This window comes from Ovis canadensis, chromosome X (assembly GCF_042477335.2).
Source record: "Ovis canadensis isolate MfBH-ARS-UI-01 breed Bighorn chromosome X, ARS-UI_OviCan_v2, whole genome shotgun sequence".
Lineage (NCBI taxonomy): Eukaryota > Metazoa > Chordata > Mammalia > Artiodactyla > Bovidae > Ovis > Ovis canadensis.
Window position 1 is genome coordinate 96,182,583 of NC_091727.1, and position 19,360 is coordinate 96,201,942.

Below are 19,360 nucleotides of genomic sequence, written 5' to 3' on the forward strand. Positions count from 1 at the left end.
CTCTGAAAATTCTCCCCACCCCTCCCTGACCCCCCAAAAAATGTCAAAATAGTCTATGTAGTCACAGTGCCCTCTGCTGGCTACAGAGAGGAACAGCTAAATCCGTGAGGAGAAGGAATGCAACAGCTCACAGAGCTGCGGTGCGATGCACTTTTCCATTTCTTCCTCTTTTATGTTAAGCGGAATGTTAACAGCTCCTCAAGGTAAGCTCCTGAAGATAAGCTCCTCAAAGTAAGGGCTTCCCTGGTGACTCAGATGGTAAAGAATCTGCCTGCAATGCAGGAGGCTCGGGTTTGATCCCTGGGTCAGGAAGACCCCCCTGGAGGAGGGCATGGCAACCCACTCCAGTATTCTTGCCTGGGGAATTCCACGGACAGAGGAGCCTAGCAGGCTGTAGTCCATGGGGTCGCAAAGAGTCGGACATGAGCGACTAACACACAAGGTAAGCAAACACATTTTAGCAAGAATCAGGCAAGTGCTCCAACAAATTTCACCATTTTTCCTGTTCTTTTGGAGGACTGAACACACCCAAAGCTTCCAAAGATTTTTTTTTTTTTAAGAAGAGACATAATAAACAATAGTTTCCCTATCTCCTCTATTTGCTTGGCCTCTTGATCTCATTTTCACTGGCTTTCGTAAGACAAAAGAAAGCTTTCAGTTAGGGAACTCTGTAAGGAATCTGGCAATCAAGGACCCAGTGGCCAGCCTCATCCCAATCTGGAATACAACCAGGACACCTCCCAAGTTCAGGCTTGATGCACCATTTATCCTCTCTCAACCTTAAGATTCATGCTGAAGCTGAAGCTCGAATATTTGGCCACCTGGTGCAAAGAATTGACTCATTAGAAAAGACCCCGATGCTGGGAAAGATTGAGGGCAAGAGGGGACGAGGGCAAGATGGTTGGATGGCATCACCGACCCAATGGACATGAGTTGTGGGAGTTGGTGAAGGACAGGGAAGGAAGCCTGGCATGCTGCAGTCCATGGAGTCACCAAGAGTTGGACAAAACTGAGCAACTGAACAACAACCTTAAAGACAGCGAACAATAAGAAGAAAAGAAAAAGATAAGCAAAGAAAAAGTTTCAAGGGATAAAGACCATTGAAAGGCGATTTTTAGCCAGCGCCCAGCGGAGTCTCTGGCCACCTGCTAGGAGAGTTAAAAGCGGTTAAGATACGGGGACACTCACTACAAATGATGGAGTGTGATCCTCATTAAAGGTGTTTTTATCATTGCAATTTCAGACTGAATTGCAATGCCAGGAAACGTTCGTGGCTGGCCTGCGAGGAATAAGGCGTCCCCAAGTTCAGAGACATCCTTTTTCCTGCAAAACCATTTCAAAAGCCCTGCCCAGCCTCTTGTGGGTCCTTTAAGGTATTTATATTCAACCCAGTTCTGAATGAGTTCCTAAGCCCTAATTAAGGGAACACCTCACTTCCGTGGGTTGTTTGGTTTTTTGTTGTTGTTGTTGTTTGTTTTGTTTTTTGTTGGCTTTTTTGGCGCCACACCTTCCTTGCCGCCCCCTTGAGCAAATCCCGGGTGGGGGAAGCCGCATTCCTTTGCCTTCCCGGCAGCCAAGGAGGCACAAACTTAACTCCCAGCTCATTGCAACCGGAAGAGCAAACAAATAAAAACCACAGAGGGTTAGGAGTTAGGACCACGAGAGCGGTGGGAATCACTGAGAAGTTGCCTTGCCAAGCCGGGGATTAGGGTGAGGCGAGCAGGGTCAAGTCCCTCCCAAGTAAGGCTCGGAGCATGTCTTTATGTCATATTTTCATACTTTGTTCTTCTTGGAATATTTTTAGCATTAACTTTGCACTTTAAAGATATTGCATTAAAACTTTCATCTTCATTCCTGAGTATCTCGTTGCCCCCTGCCCCTTAAATTTTGGGCCTCGACTCAAATCACCTGGCGATGGGTGTGATCGCGTAACTAGAGGCAGCTCGGGAGCCGACGATGCTCCAGCTCGCTCACTCGGCTAATTTGGAGGCAGCCCCGGCCCACCCCCACCCCGAGGGCAACCAGTTTGGTTCAAGGAGAATACCGAAAAGACGTCGGTTCACCTGGTTCCGGCTGCCCCAGACTCTGCGGCCCGCTCTGCTCCCGGTGAGGAGGACTCCTCTCGCTTGTGCAGGGCGCCGGCTCAGAAGCAGCTCCCCTCCGCGCCGCTGTGCTGATCCGGCGGCTCTCGGGAGAGAACTGCCTTCCTCGGCGCGTGGCAGGCTCATCCCCCGCACGGATGGGTGGACCGCGTGCTGTCACTTCCGACCGGATCGATGACTATGGGTCAGAACACCACCTCGATCTCCCCACCCCAAGCCCGCGCCCCCACTAGGTCCCAGCAGCGGCGGCCGAGAGGCAGTCTTGATTAGCTCGGTCTCAAGGCCCAAGGGATTAGAGACTCCGCGAGGGTCTGTAACAGTCTCTTGGGCGGGCGGCAACTCTTAAAGCTGGACCGAGCATCAGATCTGGGTAGGATGTAGCATTCGGCGTCTTTCGTGAAGTCACCCAGCAAATGAAATCTGAGCCAACATGTAGTACCAGGGGTGCCTCCGAACAAATACGCCCTCAAAGCAAACTCCGCCAATCGCTGCCTGGGCAGCCTTGAAATCGCCATCAAGAGGCATGAACAAGAGTTTAGAGAAGGGAACGGTTTCTGGTGGGATCTGGCCAAAAATAAGTCCAACCCCTCAGAATACCAGCGCGGGGCGGGGGTGGGGTGGGGTGGAACTTGTTTCCACTCAACTCCTTAATAGGACCCCGAGTTTCTCTGATACTCTCTGCAAATGCCTGTCCGCTGATTACTCCAGGCTTCTTACAAAGCTTGTTTGAGACTGGCACCTAAGAATGCTAAACAAATACTTCTGGAAAAAATGAAAATGGATGTGAAACACGACTGTTTATGCCACACAGTTGTTTTCATGTGTTAAGGTGCACATTTCCCTAAAAGCTCCAAAGACATACTTTGCTTCAGGAGGCCTGTCTTAAGATTTGGGATCATTTTTCAGGCTTTAGTCAATGCATCACAGACAAAGTCCCTAAATACAAGAACCAATGCCAGATTTAGCAAATAAAAACATGGGTCACCCAGTTCAAGGTGAATCTCAGATAAACAGCAAATATTTTTTCAGGCAAGTATGTCCTTTACAGTATGTGGGACACATACTTTCAAAAGTATTTGTTGCTTAACTGAAATGTAAATATAACAGTGTCTTGTTTTTTTTCTGGCAACTTCTAAGAATAATGCAATGACTACTTGAATTCTTTTGTTTACAATCCAACACAAATCTACATGGAGAGGTAGGCAAAAAATATCACAAGGATTCTTAATAACTTATACACAAAAAAGAATAGTCACTTTGAAATATTTATTAGAAAAGCAGTAAAAAGCTTGAGAAGGAAATGGCAATCCACTCCAGTATTCTTGCCTGGAGAATCCCATGGACAGAGAAGCGTAGTAGGTTACAGTCCATGGAGTCGCAAAGAGTCAGATACGACTGAGCGACTTCACCTTACCTTACCTTACCTTATATTAATTGAAGAGCTTGTCCAATAGGGTAGTTAAGGGTATTCATACAGGGATCTGCAAACTGCCCCCTGGGAGCTGGGTCAGGCCTGCAACCACTTCTTGGGTGCTTTTGGGCTAAGAATGGTTTTCACAATTTTTAATGGTAGAAAAGAATCGAAAGAAGAATAATATTTTGTGGCAAGTGGAAGTTATATGTGTTTCAAATTTCAGTATCCATAATTGAAGTTTTATTGTAACTCAGCCACACAATTTTTTTTTTACTGCCTTGGGCTGTTTTCAGGCTACAAAAGCAAACTTGAGATTTTGCAACAGAGATGAATCAACCTGAAAAACCAGAAATATGCACTATCTGGGTCTTTACAGAAGTCTGTCAACCTCTGATATGGATGAAACCATTGCCTGTAAAGTGGTGATACCAATAATCAGTAACTCTGTGAGCTATAACTCTGACTGTACTAAACATTTTCCTCTGCAGAAACTATTTGCTTGGCTGTCCTTTTTCCAGTAGTCTAGAAAAAGACCATATTTTCATAGATGCAAAATTTTGGTAAACTGAAATCAATGGCATTTGAATGAGATTGGTTTTAACAATACCGGCCACCTCTGCTTTTCACAGTTTCTAATTCACCCTTTGTGCGCTGCTGCACCGCCTCACAAACCGCAGCATCTCTGTGGTTTTTATAGCCCCAACTTGCTCAGCATTTTATCAAAGCAGTTCGCCTGCCACCTAGTGGGGAAAGGTGGGAGCGTATGATTATCATTTATTTAGGTAAACTGACTGGCTAGCTTTAAGCTGTAGGACCTTGGACAGGGTTGATTACAATAGTAATTACATATGAATGGTAGTTTGTCATTTACAGAGCACTTCCTTGTATAGTATTTTAATTAATCCTCTCTCCAGACAAACAGCGTTATAAGCAGATCTTCTTTGACCTATTTTTCTGTTGACAAATGGAGTCAGAACATTACCTTATTTATTCAGGGTCATACCAATAGGCAAGTGTTTTGTGTCCACAGACGCCCTCGAACTTAGGTTCCCTCATTTCTACATTTCTAGCTCTACTCTATCGAAAGCTTCTATTTGCCATAAGTATATATATTTTAGTAAATTTCCAAGGATGGTCTTTTTAAACAAACATGAGCCATCCAAAATATCCCTTGTCAAGAAAAAATTCCAAGGAATACAACACGATTTATTCTAGGTAAATGTTTAATTAATGTTTATCAAAACCAAGGTGTAAGTTAAGATCCATTTTCCGTGGGAGGGTGAATAAATTGGGCAGAAGATACTTAAGGCTTAATCCTTGGAGGGCTGTTTGATTACTGGCAGAATACCAGCCACCTTTAAAGCCTTTTTGATTAAGACATAATCATTTTTCCAATGCAATATGATTCCCTTACTTTTAGACCTAAAAAATGATGTTTGAACAGAGCTTTCAGATATAAGACACAGAGGTCTCAAAAAGAGATCCATTTTAATTGCTCTGTGTCTCAGGAACTTCCAGAGGCTTGTTGTGAATCTACAAAGGGATCTTTGAGCTCGCTATGCTAAAGCTCATTTGAAAAAGGAGATTTGTGGTTCCTTCCAGTGCTTATTAATGTGCCTCCGTCTTGAACAGCAGCCTGTGTGCTTTAGTGATGACCAAGAACCAGAATAAGTGAGCCAAAGGTTAGGGCAACCCAAAAGAAAGAGACACGTGTACCATGACATTTCATTGGCTGAATCTACAGTTAGACACACAATGGGAATGTACTCAATCACGGGCTACCTGCGAAATGCAGTCATCCTTGTCGACTGCACCCAAAATCACACAAAAGGTCAAATGAGAAAGAACAGTTTCCACAGCTTTGCAGATCATGGTTTTCAGACTGTGCCTGTTTCTTGTGAACACGGCCCCTGTGGGAACACTTTAGTATTACAGTCATCCCTCAGTTTCTCAGGAGGTAGGCAGGGAAGTTGGTGGGGAGGAGGCTGGTTCCAGGACCCCACTCCACCTCTCACAGATAGCAAAATGCACAGATGCTCAAGCTCCTTACATAAAATAGTGTAGTACGCTTGGCCCTCCATATCTGCCAGTTTCACATCTGCTGATTCAACTGCAGATTGAATTTTTCACATTCAGTTGGTTGAATCCAAGGATGTGCAACCAGAGGAGGTTCAACCTGGGGATAGGAGGGCAGACTGTATTTGGAAATAGCTGCACTATCATATTAAAATTACAGCTTGAGGTAAGGGTGTGAAAGCTAAGGCACCTGGGACTTGGGAATGAAATTCTTTTATTGCCTCACTTTCAGCATAATCTTAAGTTTAAGCACAGGTGATGCCTACTGTTTGCAAGCTTTGCTGATGTGATTTATATTTCTGAAACTCTAACTTGGACATAATCTTGGACCTGTTTTATCAGTTTCCCACATTGTCTTGACAGCTAACATTGTGGCTGAACCATTTCTAGCTCCTGAGGCCTGGCCATGCATGTGGCTAGTACATGGCTCAACTCAGGTGTATCTTCACAATTATGCAAAGAGGGTAGTACTGATCATTCTTAAATAGCCCCTGAAGTTATCCCACATTGAAGGTCAGGAATGGTGGTGGTAAGGAGATACCCCTCATCCAAGATAAGGAGCAGTGGCTGTGCTTTGCTGGAGCAGCCGTGAAGAGATACCCCACGCCCAAGGTAAGAGAAACCCAAGTAAGATGGGAAGTGTTGCAAGAGGGCATCAGAAGGCAGACACACTGAAACCATACTCACAGAAAACTAGTCAATCTAATCACACTAGGACCACAGCCTTGTCTAACTCAATGAAACCAAGCCATGCCTGCGGGGCAACCCAAGACGGGCGGGTCATGGTGGAGAGGTCTGACAGAACGTGGTCCACTGGAGAAGGGAATGGCAAGCCACTGCAGTATTCTTGCCTTGAGAACCCCATCAACAGTATGAAAAGGCAATATGATAGGATACCAAAAGAGGAACTCCCCAGGTCATTAGGTGCCCAATATGCTACTAGAGATCAGAGGAGAAATAACTACAGAAAGAATGAAGGGATGGAGCCAAAGCAAAAACGATACCCAGTTGTGGATGTGACTGGTGATAGAAGCAAGATCTGATGCTGTAAAGAGCAATATTGCATAGGAACCTGGAATGTCAGGTCCATGAATCAAGGCAAATTGGAAGTGGTCAAACAAGAGATGGCAAGAGTAAACGTCGACATTCTAGGAATCAGCGAACTAAAATGGACTGGAATGGGTGAATTTAACTCAGATGACCATTATATCTACTACTGTGGGCAGGAATCCCTCAGAAGAAATGGAGTAGCCATCATGGTCAACAAAAGAGTCCGAAATGCAGTACTTGGATGCAATCTCAAAAATGACAGAATGATCTCTGTTCGTCTCCAAGGTAAACCATTCAATATCACAGTAATCCAAGCCTATGCCCCAACCAGTAATGCTGAAGAAGCTGAAGTTGAACGATTCTATGAAGAACTACAAGACCTTTTAGAACTAACACCCAAAAAAGATGTCCTTTTCATTATAGGGGACTGGAATGCAAAAGTAGGAAGTTAAGAAACACCTGGAGTAACAGGAAAATTTGGCCTTGGAATGCGTAATGAAGCAGGGCAAAGACTAATAGAGTTTTGCCAGGAAAATGCACTGGTTATAGCAAATACCCTCTTCCAACAACACAAGAGAAGACTCTACACATGGACATCACCAGATGGTCAACACTGAAATCAGATTGATTATATTCTATGCAGCCAAAGATGGAGAAGCTCTATACAGTCAACAAAATCAAGACCAGGAACTGACAGTGGCTCAGATCATGAACTCCTTATTACCAAATTCAGACTGAAATTGAAGAAAGTAGGGAAAACCGCTAGACAATTCAGGTATGACCTAAGTCAAATCCCTGATGATTATACAGGGGAAGTGAGAAATAGATTTAAGGGCCTAGATCTGATAGATAGAGTGCCTGATGAACTATGGACGGAGGTTTGTGACATTGTGCAGGAGAGAGGGATGAAGACCATCCCCATGGAAAAGAAATGCAAAAAAGCAAAATGGCTGTCTGGGGAGGCCTTACAAATAGCTGTGAAGAGAAGAGAGGCGAAAAGCAAAGGAGAGAAGGAAAGATATAGGCATCTAAATGCAGAGTTCCAAAGAATAGCAAGAAGAGATAAGAAAGCCTTCTTCAGGGATCAATGCAAAGAAATAGAGGAAAACAACAGATTGGGAAAGACTAGAGATCTCTTCAAGAAAATTGGAGATACCAAGGGAACATTTCATGCAAAGATGGGCTCGATAAAGGACAGAAATGGTCTGGACCTAACAGAAGCAGAAGATATTAAGAAGAGGTGGCAAGAATACATGGAAGAACTGTACAAAAAAGATCTTCACGACCAAGATAGTCATGATGATGTGATCACTAATCTAGAATCAGACATCTTAGAATGTGAAGTCAAGTGGGCCTTAGAAAACATCACTATGAATAAAGCTAGTGGAGGTGATGGAATTCCAATTGAGCTGTTTCAAATCCTGAAAGATGATGCTGTGAAAGTGCTGCACTCAATATGCCAGCAAATTTGGAAAACTCAGCAGTGGCCACAGCACTGGAAAAGGTCAGTTTTCATTCCAATCCCAAAGAAAGGCAATGCCAAAGAATGCTCAAACTACCACACAATTGCACTCATCTCACATGCTAGTAAAGTAATGCTCAAAACTCTCCAAGCCAGGCTTCAGCAATACGTGAACCATGAACTCCCTGACATTCAAGCTGGTTTTAGAAAAGGCAGAGGAACCAGAGATCAAATTGCCAACATCCGCTGGATCATGGAAAAAGCAAGAGAGTTCCAGAAAAACATCTATTTCTGCTTTATTGACTATGCCAAAGGCTTTGACTGTGTGGGTCACAATAAACTGTGGAAAATTCTAAAAGAGATGGGAATACCAGACCACCAGACCACCTGACCTGCCTCTTGAGAAATCTGTATGCAGGTCAGGAAAAAACAGTTAGAACTGGACATGGAACAACAGACTGGTTCCAAATCGGAAAAGGAGTACGTCAAGGCTGTATATTTTCACCCTGCTTATTTAACTTATATGCAGAGTACATCATGAGAAACGCTGGATTGGAAGAAACACAAGCTGGAATCAAGATTGCTGGGAGAAATATCAATCACCTCAGATATGCAGATGACACCACCCTTATGGGAGAAAGTGAAGAAGAGCTAAAAAGCCTCTTGATGAAAGTGAAAGAGGAGAGTGAAAAAGTTGGCCTAAAGCTCAACATTCAGAAAACGAAGATCATGGCATCCAGTCCCATCACTTCATGGGAAACAGATGGGGGAACAGTGGAAACGGTGTCAGACTTTATTTTTGGGGGGTCCAGAATCACTGCAGATGGTGACTGCAGCCATGAAATTAAAAGACGCTTACTCCTTGGAAGAAAAGTTATGACCAACCTAGATAGTATATTCAAAAGCAGAGACATTACTTTGCTGACTAAGGTCCGTCTAGTCAAGGCTATGGTTTTTCCTGTGGTCATGTATGGATGTGAGAGTTGGACTGTGAAGAAGGCTGAGCGCCAAAGAATTGATGCTTTTGAACTGTGGTGTTGGAGAAGACTCTTGAGAGTCCCTTGGACTGCAAGGAGATCCAACCAGTCCATTCTGAAGGAGATCAACCCTGGGATTTCTTTTTTTTTATTATTTTTATTTTTACTTTATTTTACTTTACAATAGTGCATTGGTTTTGCCATACATAAAGCTGAAACTCCAGCACTTTGGCCATCTCATGAGAAGAGTTGACTCATTGGAAAAAACTCTGATGCTGGGAGGGACTGGGGGCAGGAGGAGAAGGGGACAACTGAGGATAAGATGGCTGGATGGCATCACGGACTCGATGGACGTGAGTCTGAGTGAACTCTGGGAGATGGTGATGAACAGGGAGGCCTGGCATGCTCCAATTCATGGGGTCGCAAAGAGTTGGACACGACTGAGCAACTGAACTGAACTGAGGTTCAATACTGGTTTTCTCAAGCAAGTCAGGTCATCCTAAGTTGTCCCTATAAATTCACAGCACAAAAGTTCCCTAAAGTTGCTGCGTATTTATGTCACAACTAGTATTGTTGCTGCTACTGCTAGTGCTACCAACAACTGACACATATAGTGTTCCCTTTTGCTAGGCACCATCCTAGGAGCTTCATATACATGAACTAAATCAATCCTCAGAGGTTGTACCTGTGGGACACAGTCTACTGTCACCCCCATTTTACAGATGTTAATACCAAGACCCAGAGAGGCTAAGAGACTCGTTCAAGTTCACTGATGAATTTGAATATAAATGCAAGCAGTCTGACTGCAGAACCCTAGCTTTTAATTAATATTGCCTCAATCCCAAAGCACAATCAGAAGAAAAGACACACTGCTTACTCAGTGAAGTCCAGCGACCCAGCTTGGCATTGACGACCTTCCATGATCTGGATGCACCTTATGTTTTCCTCACATTGTGCCACCATTCAGCCAAGTCTACTTCAGCCACTTCAGAGGACTTACTGATACCGAGCAGGACTCTGTGGAGCTCCTGGACACAAAAGCCTTTTGTGTCCCCCATTGCTTGAATACAGGAACTAGGCTTCACTCAGCCTCCAAGACCCTCCCTGAGTTCCAATGGGCAGGTTCAAACAGTTGCTTAATTAGGGAAGGGAGGGGATGCAGAGATAAGGGAGGAACAGTCAAAAAGCAGCCATGGGGCAAGGTCCTGGTTTGCCTGGATACACACAACAGCCTTGCATTGATCTGTTTTGCAGATACTGAAACCCCCTCCAGGTGGGAAAAAGTTATTAAAGATGGTACGCTGCCCACAAGTATACAGACCCCAGACCAGTTGAGACCTGAATGCTGATGACGCTGACTCCTATTATATCACCACCAGCCCATCAGAAGAATGTCCACGAGCTGATCACACCCTCTTTGAACCATTACTATAAAATTTCTCACTCTACCCTCTCAAAGTTGGGACACACAATTTTGAGGGCATTTAGCCTGCTGTGGACCCCTCTGCCTGGCAAAGCAGTAAAGCTATTTTTAGCTCACTCAAAACTCTGTCTCTGAAAATTAATTTGGTGTGGGGGTACAGAGGCCAAGTTCAGCTTCATTGCCAGGAAGAGGTCACACCTTGATTCATGCTGTCCCTTCTGTACTATCCCCTCCATCACCTCTTCCCTTGTTGAACTTCTACTGATCCTGTAAGGCCCAGCTCCAATTTGATCTCTTTGGTAAATACTTGAGGCCCCAGCTGGAAGTAAACATATTCACCCCTGAATCCTCCCTCATAACTCTTTGTCTGAATTTCTCTCAGGCACTTAGCACCTTTTACATGGTATTAGAGCTCTTCATGTGCACAGCAGTCACAATTCACTAGAAGATAAATTCACTAAAGAAGACCCAACTCAAACTCTGCTTCAACCATGAGTCCCTCCTTGGCTCCCCCAATGACATTAACTCCTGTGTGCATGCTAAGTCGCTTCGGCCATGTTCGATTCTTTGTGACCCCATGGACTGTAGCCTGCCAGGCTCCTCTGTCCATGGGATTCTCCAGGCAAGAATACTGGAGTGGTTGCCATTTCCTTCTCCAGGGGACCTTCCTGATGGAAGAATCGAACCTCTGTCTCCTGCACTGCAGTCAGATTCTTTACCACTGAGCCACCAGGGAAGCCCTTTTAACTCCTAAGCTCCCTCACTATTTTGTTTTTACCTTAATTGTCTGTAACAGTTAACCTTATCCCACAGGTCTGTCATTAGTTTGGGTATCTGCCTTTTCCTAGGAGGTAAACTCAAGAACACAGGTTGTTTTATTTGGCTTTGTATCCTCAGCCTAGCATAACCTCTTGTTCATTTGTTTGGTGAATGAGTGAATGAATGAATGAGTGAAGCCTTTCCTGAATTCCTCCTGCTAGAAGTAATCATTTCCCTGACCTCTAATAGCTTCTTGTTCTTCCTTGTGGCACTTTCGTTTCTTACCTTATATTACAGTTATCCACAAACAAGTCTTAGCTCCTTGTTAGACTATAAGCACCTTAAGGTTGGGCAATGCCTTAGGTATCTCTAATGTTTGATCTTAGAAATAGGTATCTCTATAGTTCCATCACCTGGCAGAATTACTGGTCCAATAAATGGGCTCAGTAAATATTTTTGAGTAATTCATCACAATGAATATAGCCCCTTAATGATGGGCTCATAGGTGTCCCCAAAGAAAAAATGAAAAAAGGCCGAGCAGGGTGGGGATTAGCCATCCAGACTGAGGTGAGCCTTGTGTGATGGAAGGGCTGTGAATACTATGGGACCTGTCACTCACACAGATACAAACAAGTGGCCATCACTTATCATTGTGAGAACTGACATTAGAGGCAATTCATTATCCTTTGCTTTGCAACTGGATAAATTAGAACAAACACCACCATCTTCCAAAACAATAAGATCAAGTGATAAAAACCTATAAACAGAGTGAAGTAAGCCAGAAAGAAAAACACCAATACAGTATACTAACACATATATATGGAATTTAGAAAGATGGCAATGACGACCCTGTATGCAAGACAGCAAAAAGACACAGATGTGTATAACGGACTTTTGGACTCAGAGGGAGAGGGAGAGGGTGGGATGATTTGGGAGAATGGCATTGTAACAGGTATACTATCATGTAAGAATCAAATCGCCAGTCTATGTCCTACACAGGATACAGCGTGATTGGGGCTGGTGCACGGTGATGACCCAGAGAGATGTTATGGGGAGGGAGGTGGGAGAGGGGTTCAAGTTTGGGAACGCATGTACACCCGTGGGGGAGAAAAAAAAAGTTGTATGTCATATAAAATAGAAAAATAAAAAATAATAAAAAAAGAAAAAAATTAGTTTCAGGTTCATACAATAGCTGTACATGTTCTAGAAAAAGAACTATGCATTCACTGGCCAGTCCAACTATATCCCAAACCTAGAATTTCTTTCACATTATTAAGGATTTATCTTAGCACCTAGTACTATAAGAAAAGCAAAATAATCATGTGGGTCTACAAGTTAATACTGGATCATTCTTATGACATCATTGATAAATCAGCAAAAATAAAATATTTATCAGAATGAAGTAATCTTGAAAACTGAATTATTATTTATAGAACAATACATGTATAATTTAAGGGAAGAAAGGAAAAGAACACTTGCTGAAAACCTACCACCTGTCGAATACAATCCTCAATGATTTTACCCACATTGTCTAATTCATCCCTCTGAAAAATCATGAGAGGTCACATGAAAATCATAAGCATCTGAACTGGAACTTGGTCATAGGTCATATGTGTCCTCCCCTTTATTCTTCCCCTCTTATTAAGAATTCACTGCAAACATAGCTCACTGGAATTCCTCATCAGTACTGTTTAACTAGAACCCTCCCCACACCAACAGCATTTGAGATGCTATCTGAAATAGCAGTTGATTGAATTTCAGAGATTCATTCAACACCATCTAAGTCCCAGTACTCAATATTTCTCCCATTAACCTACCCTATTGTCACTGCACATCAAATATCTTAATGTAGTTAGCTTAAATTAAACCTGTTAAGTTACACAGACTAGTGTTTCTAATTTTTTTTTCATCTCCCCCAAATACACTATTTTAGTAGCCTGAAGACAGAAAGTCAATTGTGGCAATCCAGCTGTTCCAATGAATCAATAATCCACTTGGCATCTGGCTGTCAAATACCAAACCAACCATCAACAGAAAATATGGAGCCAAATTCTCTAGCCTGCCACTAACTAATTGAGTGGGTCGTTTTTCCTTAGCAGTGGTGACAGTCCCTTCCAAGCAACAGTAGGCATGAGAGTAGTATGGGACCAGCACGCAGACAGGGGACTTACTTGAAGGTATTGCAGACAGTTTCAAACTTTGGAAAAGTTTGTGAAAATGTATCACAACAAATTTAAGTAATAGAGTATTCACAGTTTTGAAAACACTAAGCACTTGTCAAAACAGCAGAGTTAATTTCTTTTAGAATTAAATGAAGGAACAATAATTAGGTATGTAATTATCCATAACAATGTTTGTAAGATTTGTAATTATAGTTAATTGCTATAAAATGTGTTGATTTTAAAAGCTGTTAACGAAATTGAAAATAAAGTAATGGCATTGTAGATGCACATTTCCTTATGTTCGTCCAGGCACGTGGGCTAGGGTAAATGACGTTGCAACCCAGCTCACTGTAGTAGCTGCTGGGCTGGCTATATGTTCAGCTTCCCTTACTTTTGTTGCACCGTTTCTTTTGCTTTCTCACTTTGTCTCTGCACATGTAACAGGTTCTATTATTCTCTGCTCCCTTTCCCCATTCCATAGAGCTCCTGTGAAGGAGATTCCAAGAGAAACTGATCCATGGATTAAGAGAAAATAAAATGAAGTAGTGGAGGTGATCTAGCTTTAAAGTTGGAATACCATTGGATTGGGTTTCCCTGGTGGCTCAGATGGTAAAGAATCTGCCTGCAATGCGGGAGACCGGGTTTGATCCCTCTGTCAAGAAGACCCCCTAGAGAAGGAAATGGCTACCCACTCCAGTATTCTTGCTTGGAGAGTCCCATGGACAGAGGATTCTGGCAGGCTACAGTCTATGGGGTCACAGAGTCGGACATGATTGAGTGACTAAGTTTCACCATTGGATTATTAATGTCAGGGTTAACTCTCTCTACATTTGACATGATGGCAAATCATGTCACTTTTATTCTCTGCAGCCACAACTATCTCTTAACACAAGAGGTTTCCAATTTCCCCCTTTCTGATGTTTTGTTCAAATGTGATTTGGGTTATAATTATAGTATAAAGATGGACTTTCAGGGGGAAAAAAGCATGATGTTATCTTTTCAAACTTCACCTTACATTAAAAAATCTAAATTCATGGCTTTGCAATATCTCTTTGTTAAGTTAAATCACCATCTTCTTATGGGCTGTCCTTAAAAATAAAAAGTTGGGTACTTGTTACTTGTTTTTCTATTTTTAGTGGGGAGAAATTTTATAAGCAGTTCAGAGAATTATTTTTTCTTCAAGCACTTCAAGTTTCATGTTTCAATAATATATAGTTACTAATCACCATTCTAACTATTGCTTGTCCATTTTAATAGCTCTTTACCTAGTAACATTTACTTACTTACATTGGGCTATAAATCACCTGCATTTAACATTTTTCATATTTGAGACCAATTTGATCCCTTAAAATATCTCTGCAACATTAAACGTATACTCTGGACACTGTGAGACTCAAAGCCAACTGGCAAAAGATGCTATCTTTAGCTTTCCATCTATGTCTAATATCTCTTTTGTGAAAATGCGTGGAGTGAGGATACCCTGAGTCTAAATATTTGATTAACTAATTAGCCTTTAGTAATTTGCTCCCAATAAAACCCCAGCAGTTTCAGATTGATTTGAAAAAGTGGACAATTTCACTGCGATATTAATATTCATTAATTCATTCATCTATTCATCCCACAGACCTTTCCTCAGCTGCTATTCTGGGCACAGCATCACCGTTTAAGGTGCTGGAGATATGTAGAGTAATTCATCACACGTCCTGACAAAGGTATGAGGTAGGTCCTACTGTGATTCCTATTTCACAAGTGGAGCTTTAAGAAGTTACTTGCCCAATGTCACAGAGCCAGTAAGCAACAGAGACACTCCATAATAACTCAGACAACATGACATCTTTTACTGAATCTTTCACTCAGGGAAGTAGTATTTAATCAAAAATCCTAGACAGAGGATTGGAAAAGCCTCAGGACACTGTGGACGCAGAGGACTATTTACTGGAAAAAAATGTTAGTCACTCATTCATGTCAGACTCTTTGTGACCCCATGGACTGTCAGGCTCCTCTGTCCATGGGACTTTCCAGGCAAGAATACTGGAGTGGGTTGCCATGCTCTTCTCCAAGGGATCTTCCTGACTCTGGGACTGAAGTCGGGTCTCCTGCATTGCAGGCAAATTCTTTACCATCTGAGCAACCAGGGAAGCCTCTATTTACTGGAACTTGCCCCTTAAATCTCTACCGCCTTGACAAGACATTATCACAACTGTAAAGTGAAGTGAAGAAGTGAAGTGAAGTCGCTCAGTTGTTTCTGACTCTTCATGACCCCATGGACTGTAGCCCACCAGGCTCCTCCATCCATGGGATTTTCCAGGCAAGAGTACTGGGTTGGGTTGCCATTTCCTTCTCCAGGGGATCTTCCCCAACCCAGGGATCAAACCTGGGTCTCCTGCATTGTAGGCAGACGCTTTCCCATCTGAGCCACCAAGGAAGGCCCTATCACCACTGTAGGTGGCATCAAATTTGGCCATTCATGATCACAATAACTCAGCACCTCTTTTTCAAGCACCCCTACAGTCAGAAAGTGCTTTGACTTCCCAGGATCCCAAGATACAATTCGGTAGGATCTGATTTAAAAGCCTAGAGTTTTTTGTTATTTTGCCAATCTATTCCGAGCTCACACCAGGTCACCAGCCTTAGTCATCCATAGGGACTGAGCAGGCACCTGGAGCTCTATGAACTAACAGGACCTTGGAGGTGCCTCCCAAAATTTGAGGGTCATGTTAGAAGATGCAGCCTGTGCTACTAGGAATCAGTGTGAACTCGATGACTGCTCATTCCAAAATAGAGGATGGTCCAGTTCCAATCAAGCTGCCTTTTCTATGTTCCCTTCCTTAGACCCCTTAAAAGTCCCCTTCAAAAAATCCCCCACTAAAACAAAAGCCAAATAAAGTAACACAAATTTGGCAGAAGGAATTCTCTTAACCAAAGAGATGGTCACACTCCTTAACCCCATGTTCCTCTCTGAAAACAGAACAAGTAATACTAAGTATCTCCCTGGGAGGCCAAATGGAATGCAGTAAGCTGATTTTCAGAAGTAGCAGCTAAGACAGAATTAATTTAAGTTAGTGTTTCCTGTATGTTTGCTTAATTTTAACAACAGAAGAGCTAAGAAAAGGGTCCGTTCATCCTGGAAAATTAGTTGAGGGTATGAGCTAAGTCTGTTTGAGTATTGCATGCCCCCTTCCTCCAGCAGCTGGCCAACCTGGAGTTATACATGTTTCTGGCATTCATGTTACAGAGTCCTATATCATTACGATCACACCATCTACAGCCTTTTGGAAGGAATTCAGAGCACAGAAGAAACTATCACTATGAGTTGCATTGCTGCTGCTGCTGCTAAGTCGCTTCAGTTGTGTCTGATTCTGTTCGACCCCATAGACGGCAGCCCACCAGGCTCCCCCGTTCCTGGGATTCTCCAGGCAAGAACACTGGAGTGGGTTGCCATTTCCTTCTCCAATGCATTAAAGTGAAAAGTGAAAGTAAAGTTGCTCAGTTGTGCCCGACTCTTAGCGACCCCACGGACTGCAGCCTACCAGGCTCCTTCATCCGTGGGATTTTCCAGGCAAGAGTACTGGAGTGAGTTGCCATTGCCTTCTCCAATGACTTGCATTAGGTGAATCAAAATCATTAGGAGGAATCAAGTGTTTGTGATTCCCCATGTGATTCTAAAGTGCTTCCAGGGCTGAGAACTGCAAGTTTAGATGGTTTCAACTTTGAGAGGTTTCCAAGTAACTGGAACTCAAATCACATGCAAAAGGAGTTGTAACATAGTTCATGGATAAAATTTTTAAATTTTCAGATAACACATGGATAAAAGTGAAAAGCAACAGGTAAATTAATTTTATAACACATTTTATATAACTGAATATATCCAAAATATTAGATACAAACATAGATCCACATGGACACTTAAACATTGATTCTGTCTTTTGTGCATTCAGTCATCGACTGGCCATCCCCTGGCAGGCACTGTGCTAGGCGCTGCAAGGCACACAGAAGTCAAGGAGCTTTTCATTATAGGGGACTGGAAGGCAAAAGTAGGAAGTCAAGAAACAACTGGAGTAACAGGCAAATTTGGCCTTAGAGTACAAAATGAAGCAGGGCAAAGGCTAACAGAGTTTTGCCAAGAGAACGCACTGGTCATAGCAAACACCCTCTTCCAACAACACAAGAGACGACTCTACACATGGTCTTCATCAGATGGTCAATACCGAAATCAGATTGATTATATTCTCTGCAGCCAAAAATGGAGAAGCTCTATACAGTTAGAAAAAAAAAAAAAAAAAACAATCAAACAGGGAGCTGACCATGGATCAGATCATGGACTCCTTATAGCTAAATTCAGACTTAAAGAAAGTAGGGAAAACCACTAGACCATTCAGGTAGACCTAAATCAAATCCCTTTTGATTATACAGTGGAAGTGAGAAATAGATTCAAGGGATTAGATCTGATAGACAGAGTGCCTCAAGAACTGTGGATGGAGGTTCGTGACATTGTACAGGAGGCAGTGATAAAGACCATCCCCAAGAAAAAGAAATGAAAAAAGGCAAAATGGTTGTCTGAGGAGGCCTTACAAATAGCTATGGAAAGAAGAGAAGTGAAAGGCAAAGGAGAAAAGGAAAGATATATCCATTTGAATGCAGAGTTCCGAAGAATAGCAAGGAGAGATAAGAAAGCCTTCCTCAGCGATCAGTGAAAAGAAATAGAGGAAAACAATAGAATGGGGAAGACTAGCGATCTCTTCAAGAAAATTAGAGATACCAAGGGAACATTTCATGCAAAGATGGGCTCAATAAAGGACAGAAATGGTACGGACCTAACAGAAGCAGAAGATATTAAGAAGAGGTGGCAAGAATACACAGAACTATACAAAAAAGATCTTCATGACCCAGATAATCACAATGGTATGATCACTCACCTAGAGCCAGACATCCTGGAATGTGAAGTCAAGTGGGCCTTAGGAAGCATCACTACGAACAAAGCTAGTAGAGACAATGAAATTCCAGTTGAGCTATTTCAAATCCTGAAAGATGATGCTGTGAAAGTGCTGTACTCAATGTGCCAGCAAATTTGGAAAACTCAACAGTGGCCACAGGACTGGAAAAGGTCAGTCTTCATTCCAATCCCAAAGAAAGGTAATACCAAAGAAGACTCAAACTATTGCACAATTGCATTCATCTCACTTGCTAGCTAAGTGATGCTCAATATTCTCCAAGCCGTGCTTCAACAGTACATGAACCATGAATTTCCAGATGTTCAAGCTGGATTTAGAAGAGGCAGAGGAACCAGAGATCAAATTGCCAACATCTGTTGGATCATCAAAAAAGCAAGAGAGTTCCAGAAAAAACATCTACTTCTGCTTTATTGACTATGCCAAAGCCTTTGACTATGTGGATCACAAGAAACTTCAAGAGATGGGAATACCAGATCACCTGACCTGCCTCCTGAGAAATCTGTATGCAGGTCAAGAAGCAACAGCTAGAACTGGACATAGAACAACAGACTGGTTTCTTATCAGGAAAGGAGTACCTTAAGGGCTGTATATTGTCACCCTGCTTATTTAACTTATATGCAGAGTATATCATGAGAAATGCTGGACTGGATGAAGTACAAGCTGAAATCAAGATTGCCAGCAGAAATATCAATAACCTCAGATATGCAGATGACACCACCCTTATGGCAGAAAATGAAGAAGAACTAAAGAGCTCTTGGTGAAAGTGAAGGAGGAGAGTAAAAAAGTTGGCTTAAAACTCAACATTCAGAAAACTAAGATCATGGCATCTGGTCCCATCACTTCATGGCAAATAGATGGGGAAACAGTGGAAACAGTGACAGACTTTATTTTCTTGGGCTCCAAAATCACTGCAGATGATGACTGCAGCCATGAAATTAAAAGATGCTTGCTCCTTGGAAGAAAAGCTATGACCAACCTAGACA